We start from the raw sequence: 8509 nt of genomic DNA, 5'->3' as shown, positions 1-8509 counted from the left end.
TCTGATACCATATTAGTAGTCAGGCCAGTAGGAGGCTTCAAATGATAGAGCTATGGAAGGTCAAAGTTATCCATGATGTCTGTGTATAGAGATAAGGAGAGAGAGAGAGAGAGAGAGCGTGAGTTAGAGAGGGAAGATAATGCTCAGGAGATTGCACGACTCAATGATATTTGATAAAAATCATCACCAAGGACAATGCTTTTGTAGGCTTATCTTCTTTTGACCCAAACAAATCACACACATACGTTGGACAAGTAACACATGGAACACTTATCTTATCCACTCATGAGAGTGGTTTCACACACACTTACACATAATGGGGTCTTCACATGCACATACAAATGGACACACAAAGTGAGATTTGCTCACAAGTCGGGGACGCTTTGAATCCTAATACCTCTTACATAATAAGAGCATTCTTCACAAGATTCACACGAAATTCCATATGAGAAGGAATTCTAGTATAGGTTTCCCTCCATTAGAATGCAAGGAATCTTGTGTTGCGAGTGAAAACTTTGTTATTTTTGTGATTTCCTTGTTACATGATGAAGAAGAGGAAACATACTCTTCCATCCAATGTGGCTATTCCTGGGAGCACGGCGAACCCTATCAATCTTTTGTCAAAACCCACTCATGTGATATATCGTTCGAAAGATCTTGATGGGTAGGCGTTAAATATATAATCTCTGACAAATTTGGAGTTGGTGTGCTCAAGATAATCTAATAATAAGTAGATTTAAAAGAGCCACCATTTCGAATTCCCAAAGTATGAGGATTTGCCCAAACTCCCTAATATGGTCTTAATACCATATCATGACTCACTATGGTATTCTTTTTCGCCTACCTAGGGTGTCCTAGAGTTGATGACTCTTTGTTGTAACCCAAGAATATGCGCTTTTGGATTTTGGCACATCCGATTAGCATCTGGAGCATGTACAAAAATATTCACACCCAGAAATTCTCAAGTGTGCAGTTGAAGGTTTCTTAAATAAGTAGGCCAATAACAAACTCATCCGTTGTTGCATGTAGAATATATATATTGGTATTTGTTGTTTTAAGCAAAGTACGCCATGTCACCTAGACACCTTAGGACCCAAAATATGCAAATATATTTTGGGTTTTGTAGACAAACTGAACCCAAGCGGTTTCGTGGTTTTCTTGTAAGAAATTAAGAACAAGATTGTCATTACGCTGCGGACCTTTAGGCCACACGTTATTTTTCCACCCTCCCCTCCTTTATTAGAAATAGTAGTTCTCGTAGCGGATCGAGCAGTCTTGGTAGCAGACCTGCGCTCCGATGGCGTTGTTGCAGATGCTCCAGATGTCCGCGGAGAGCTGCTCGAGGCACTGCTGGCAGATGGAGGGGCTGGACACGGAGGCCGGGCATGCGGCCTGGCCAAAGGCGGGCGCATTGCCGCCGCCCCAACGGGTCTTGAAGGAGTAGCCCTCCGTGTAGGGGGTATTCTCCACCAGCTCGGCTAGCAGGGCGCCCAGGTGGCCCGAAAAGTCGCTCCCCTGCGGGATGCCCTGCGTGTTGCACATGCTCGACACGTAAGAGGTGTCCGCTGCAGCCGTAGCAGGAGGCCACCCAGTCGCCCAAAGCAAGCCGCATGATACCACCAGGAGCAGAATCGCCATTGCCATTTTGCTCGAAAACTGCAAGACAAGATCAAAGCCAACATTAACACAGTTGAATTGTGAAGTGCTGCTGAAACAGCTCACTAGCAGCTAGTCCATCAGAGCATGTTAATGATTGTTACCTTAATTAGTGATGATTCGGAGAAGATGGTGAAGTTCACAAGACGAGATTAAATATGTATGTTTCTCGCTCGTCGGTGATGAATATCGGCAGTACCACCATATATTTATAGCTGCAATTTGAAATGTGACTGATTAATGGAAAAAGTACCATCCAATCTCTCACGGAAGTATTAGTGCGATCCGAGTAGGTGGTACAGTTTGAATATAAACCGCCTACTAACTTTATAAAGTAGCCTCACGTAACAAACTCGTTTTCAACGACGAGTTTACCCACTCCTCCTACGTGCGCTGAATGATGGTACTCGGAATCTTCAACGCTCAGGCTAGGGGCAAAAGCTAAAATTACTTAAGGTGGTCAGGTGAATTTATAGTCAAGGGAAAAAAAACATTTTTTTTTAGTTAAAACGGTGGAATATATTAGAAAAAGATATGGTTACAAGGTCCCATGTGGAAGGTCCATGGGCAGACACTAAGACCTGATGAAAACTTCAGCAAAAGAGGGAAAACACCCTGAAACAAACTGAACTAAATCAACTCATGAACGGCCAGCGCAAGTTGAAAGAAAGAGGAATAACAAAGATCCAATGTCCTGATGAATCAGTTCACAGCGGCCCGCCCCTCTTCTATTTCGGGAGAGAGGATGATGAAGCATGATGAGCATAACAAATCTGCAGAGCCCGTTTTGGCAGCCAAATTCTGAATCACAGACTGAGGTACTAGGCAGAGGCCAGCCAGCTCCAGTGGAGCAAGCCTGAGAGGATAGTAAATCATGAGCAGCAAATTGAGGCCATGAGGGCTTAAAGAAACCCACAGAAGTTCTCTGAAGCCTGGACGTAGAACTCGGAATTCTGCAGTCTTCTGTGACATTCCAGATAGAGCCCTTGTAGCATAACTTCCTTTGCTTGGCAATGCGAGGAGACATGGAATCTTTTCCATTTCCTCCAAGGTAGGTCTTGCCACCCCGGTCCACCTCCATGGGAACACCACTCGGCTGGAGTTGATGGATAAGCTTGAGAACACTGTCAAGAAAAAGATAAAAGTGGTGATTAGTTTTAATTTCATAAAGCGCTTCATTACGTTGCTTCCATACATGCCAAAGAAACAAAATTCTGACGGACTGCCACGTTAAGGGGTCCATAGAGTGTCCTTCACCTAGGAGAATTTCTTTCCAACTCAAAGGGATTTTCCTAATTTTCTTAAAGGCCTTGTTCAGAACATCCAAGAATTGTTTAGTGTCAGGGCACGAGAAGAAGAGATGGGGGACTGTTTCGAGCTTGGTGTTACAGCGGGGACAAAGGCCGTTCCCATGTCCAAGCTTCAGGGCCTTCTCAAGGGTCCAGGTTGCTTTGTGCATGACCAGCCAGGCCAAAATGGCGTGTTTCCTTTCATGAGCGAAGGCCCAAATAAGCTTGAATCGGAAGGCCCATTGATGTTTGTTCCAGGCCAAGGACCATCTCTTATTTAGCTTAAGAATCAGATTCTTAGCATGAAAGGTGTTAGGTAGCTTGACCAGATTACTGGAGTCACCCCACCGGATGGCTTTGGAAAAGGAAATACAATCACAAATCAGCCCCGGGGGAATGGAGACCTTAAGAGCATTACACCTCTGAATGACCAACTCAACTCCACCACGGGATAAGATGAATTTATTGCAGAGTTGTTCCCTGTTTAATATGCCAGTTGCGTCACATAAGTCACCCCAAACCTTTATACCCACTCCTCCTACGTGCGCTGAATGATGGTACTCGGAATCTTCAACGCTCAGGCTAGGGGCAAAAGCTAAAATTACTTAAGGTGGTCAGGTGAATTTATAGTCAAGGGAAAAAAAAAACTTTTTTTTTAGTTATAACAGAGGAATATATTAGAAAAAAGGTGAGGTTACAAGTCCCATCCATGGGGAGACCCTGAGAACTGTTAAACCCTGAAGATAATGGGAATAACTCTGAAACTTAAAAAACTGAGACGGTTGACATAATCAAAACTTGATGAGCAGATTCATGAAACAAAACTTGAAATCGGCTGAGGAGACCCAACTAAAGCTTAATTTCCTTATTTTCTGGGAGAGGAGCCTCGAAATCATCTTGAAAGGCCATTGTTGGACCTCGTGAACAGTAGCCTGAGTCCGAGAGGGATAACAGGACCCTTTGGAAACCTTCCGAAGCCTGGATGTGATAAACCGAGTGCTGGAGCCTTCTTAGACATTCGAAAACAAATCCTTGAAACATGGTTTCCTTCTTTTTGCAGAGCGAGGAGCTGTGAAACCTCTTTCATTTCCTCCATGGTAGATCAAAAAACAGATGCAGCAAAAGACTTGTGAACAATAGCCTGAGTCCGGAAGGCCTTAAAGGACCCTTTGGAAACCTTCCGAAGCCTGGATGTGATAAGCCGAGTGCTGGAGCCTTCTTTGACATTCGAAATCCAATCCTTGTAACATGGATTCCTTCTTTTTGCAAAGCGAGGAGCTGTGATACTTCTTCCATTTCCTCCATGGCAGGTCCTGCCAACGATCCACCTCCATAGGTACACCAGTTGGTTGAAGATGATGGATTAGATTGCGTACACTGTCAAGAAAGAGATAAAAATGGTGATTAGTTTTGACTTCATAAAGAGCTTCATTCCGTTGATTCCATACATGCCATAGAAGAAGCATTTTGACGGATTGCCATGTTAAGGGGTCCAGGGTGTGACATTCTCCTAAGAGGACTTCTTTCTAGCTGAGAGGGGAGTTCCTAATCTTCATGAAAGCCTTGTTCAAGACACTCAAGAATTGCCTAGTGTCTGGGCAAGAGAAAAAAAGATGTGGGACAGTTTCGAGTTTGGTTTTGCAATGGGGACAAAGACCATTCCCATGACCAATCTTCATAGCTTTCTCAAGGGTCTAGGTTGCTTTGTGGATGACCAACCAGGCCAAAATGGCGTGCTTCCTTTCTTGAGCGAAGGCCCAGATTAACTTGAAGCGGAAAGCCCATTGATGATTGTTCCATGACAAGGACCATCTATTGTTGAGCTTGAGAACCAGATTCCCTGCATGAAACACATTAGGCAACTTGACAAGATTACTAGAATATCCCCACCGAAGGGCTTTAGAAAAGGTCTTGCAGTCACAAATAAACCCCAGAGGAATGGAAACCTTCAGAGCATTACATCTTTGAATTACAAGCTCAACTCCACCCCATGGCAAGATAAACTTGTTACTGATTTGCTCCCTGTTTAACATGCCAGATATGTCACATAGGTCACCCTACACCTTTATACCAGCTTTGAAACAAGAGTGGCTGATTTGAACCTGTTCATTGGAAATCGGAATCACAAGATGCCCAAACCAGACTGAATCCGCAGCATAGGCATACATCCCTCTCTTGGTATAAGTTTGAAAGCAGAAGAGCTTCTTATAGTTCATCCAGGACTCCCACATTCTGCAGAGCAGAGCTTGCTGCCTATTGGAGAGAGATAAGCCTTTGAGAACAGAGCTTCATTGAGAGAGAACCCCTTCCAAGCCCTTTTTCCTTTGATCCAAAATTTTCCAACATCCCTTTTGAACAGGTCTGCCCATACATCATTTGACACAATAGCTCTTTGGACCCATTTAGCTGCAAGCTTCTCAGCCAGCAAACCAATATTAATTATGCCAAGACCCCCCTACTCTTTATCCAAGCAACACACCTGAAATGCAACTTTGCTGATCCTCTTTCTGTCAAGTGACCCCCCCCAAAGATAATTGCCCATGATGGAGTTAAGGGATTGGAGTTGGGTCTCGGAGGGCCTCCAACAGGCGAGAAAGTAAACAACCGAGGGGATGATGAAGTGGTTAAGGACAAAGGCTCAAGAAGCCACCCCGGTGTTAATGTGACTCCATTTCTTGACCTGATTCTTAAGTTTATTCAGCACATAGTCCCATCTCTGTTTAGTTGAGATGTTAAAACCCATGGGGATGCCAAGTAGAACACTACACCTTCAGGGATAGCCTTACAACCTGCGGAAATAATAGTTGGAGGGGGAACTCCTTTGAACACCCTGAAGCTGGTCTTGGAGTGGTTTATTTGAGAACCACTGGCTAGATAGAAGGTATCAAGGCAGTCCATGAAGTGGGCAGCAGTCTGCACTTCATTACGAAGAAGAACATTAGTGTCATCAGCAAAGAGTTGGAGACATAATGGTTCTGCCCTATTTGGAACCGAAATACCCTTGATGCTATTGTTAGCTAGTTCCTTGTTAACAAGCCACCCCAAGGCATCCGCAACAATGGCAAAGAGAAGGGGGGAGAGAGGACAACCTTGCCTTATAGATTTCCTAAGAGGAAAGGCATCAGTGAGAGAACCATTCACTGCCACCTTAGATGAAGCATTCCCAAGTAAGGTTTGAACATACTTTATGAATTTCCTGTTGAGACCAATATCATGAAGGGATTGGAAAAGGAAAGACCAATCAATTCTATCATAGGCTTTATCAAAATCTATTTTGAGGAAGATGTAATTCTGGCCAGAGTTTTCAGCATGTTCAATGCCCTCCCATAGGCTAATAATAGCATCTAGAATATACCTTCCCCTAATGAAACCCTTTTGCTCCTTGAGGATCCACTCATCCATATAGGGGTTGATTCTAATAGTCAAGATATGAGCAAAAACTTTGTAGAGAGAAGAGAGACATGTTATGGGTCTCCAGTTCCCAAGATCTTCTTTCTCATCTTTTTTGTGAATCAGTTTAATAACCCTCGTATTAGTCCTCTCAACCAGACCCCCCTTCTTCATGGCTTCTTTCCAGATGTTTAGGATGTGAGGGGTAAGCTCGTCTTTAAATGCAAGAAAGAATTCATTTGGGATCCCATCTTCACCTGGAGATTTTCCCTTTTTGAGGTGAGAGATAGCCTCCTTGACCTCCTTTTCAGAGAAAGGGGAATCTAGCTTGCAAGCTAAAGAGGGGTGGACAACCTTTTTCCTTGTGAGAGCTATCTTGGCCCTTGCTGCAGTAACTTCCGGAGAGGGAGGTAAGGCTGTGGAGAACAAGTCAAAAAAGTGATCTTTGATTACCTGCAGATTTTCAACATCATCTGCAGAGCTGAATGCCCATTGAGTTTCTTGACCATAGGAATGAGCTCTCTAACTTTTTTCCTTTTAAGGAGAGAAAACATCTTAGGGTGAGGCATATCAATTTTCCCCGCCCAAACCTCTCTGTACCATAGCCTTGTGGCCTTGGCTGCCAACAACTCTTCAAGCCTGAGTTGATTCTTTAGATCGATCAATGAGTGGTCTGATAACCCATTTTTGGAAAGATAAATGTCCTGGATCTGGTTCCGTATCTGGATTCTCCGATTCAGTCGAATTGCAGAAACTTTAAGCTTATACTCCCTGCAGATGGAATGAACTTTATTGACCAGGCGTTCCCATCCCTTGGAGGGGGAGGAGAACTGACTAAAGGCTTTGGAGATAAAACCTTTAATCTTCTGTTGGATACACGGGAGACGGAAGAGGGAGGGGTCGAGATGGGGCCAACCAGCCCTACCTTTGGCCTGCCCTATAGATAGCTTACAAATCAAAGGGAGGTGATTAGAGATGGTTAGGGAGGACTCAGCACTACACTTGACTTTTAAGAACATATCAATTAGGTTGCGCGAGGCATAAATTCTGTCCAGTCTAGCTGCTCTGTGAGATAGAAGCCTTTTTGATTATTAGACCAGGAGAAAGCAGTTTTCATTGAAAGGTCTGACAGATCCTTACACACCTTAAGCAAGTCCCATTTAACCTTTTCATGACCACTAATGGTTCTACCCAGAAATCTACTTCTGTCTCCCTGAGCCTCAACCATGTTAAAGTCACCAACAAGCAAGATGGGTCCCACAACCTGCATGATAGAATGCCAGGTTGCAGCTCTCATGCTGGCCAAACATGGGGCATAAACCGAAATCAAGGTGAAGTTGAAAGGGCTGCCCAGCCTAACTGCTGTCCAACAGTGGTTAACATCAGACCAAGAATCTAAGATTGAGTGCTCCCACTTAATGTGGATGCCAATAGCTGCCCCTCCTTTCCCTGAGAGGTGATTGGTAAAAAACCAAAGAGCATTCCTAGAGACTCTTTGAAGGTTCATATGCAGCTGAGGACCCCCAATTTTGAGCTCTTGCAGACTGAGAAGGTCAAAATCAAAGGCTAAGTCCCTAATCCACCTATTGATGGCCACTGCCCTTTCTGGGTTCGTGAGCCCTTTACAATTAAAGGAGAGCAGGTTGATAGAATTCATTTTTTACAGGATTTGGATAGTTTCCCCGCAGACATGGAGGTTCTTAGGGCTTCCTGACTTTTTTCCTTTTTCCTCTTCATTTTTGAACCCAAAAGAAGGGGAGAGAAGTCACCCTCCTCGTGCTGTTTCATAGGTGAGAGGGACATCCTCTTCATCATAGCAGCATCCTCTTCTTCTAGTTGAGCTTTGAATGCTTCATACATTCGTTGAGTTTTGTCAATGAATTCCTCATTTGAGTCCATAGGGGAGTCAATATCTTGACTGAACAGCACTCGGTCCTTGTGAGGGACCCTTCCCGGAGAGGGTTGCTCAACACCTATAAGGGATGAATTAAGAGCCTCCTTGACATGAAATTGCATGCCTAGACCATCTTGAACCTCTGCTAATAGAGGGGCAAATCTGTTGGCAGGGATATGCCAATTAGCTTTAGTGTTTTTAAACTTTAACACATGTTTTTTCTGAGGCAACACAAAGGCCTCCTCTTTGGCTGGGGTTTTATCACTCACAACTGGTTGAT

At 44.1% G+C, this 8509-nt stretch overlaps 1 long non-coding RNA gene across 1 annotated transcript; it reads right to left on the bottom strand.

The window, feature by feature from the left end:
* Positions 1–1026: 1026 nt before the first annotated feature.
* LOC147633017 (uncharacterized) lies at positions 1027–1950 on the bottom strand. The gene is made up of 2 exons (XR_015267037.1): positions 1761–1950; positions 1027–1656 (listed from the first exon to the last, which is right to left on the bottom strand). It is a non-coding gene; the product is annotated as an uncharacterized LOC147633017 (long non-coding RNA).
* Positions 1951–8509: the final 6559 nt, after the last annotated feature.

The sequence above is a fragment of the Cibotium barometz genome, chromosome 12, assembly GCF_041138505.1.
Source record: "Cibotium barometz isolate CiBa-2024 chromosome 12, ASM4113850v1, whole genome shotgun sequence".
NCBI lineage: Eukaryota > Viridiplantae > Streptophyta > Polypodiopsida > Cyatheales > Cibotiaceae > Cibotium > Cibotium barometz.
Note: the sequence above shows the minus strand (reverse complement) of the source record. Positions and strands in the feature narration are given on the sequence as shown.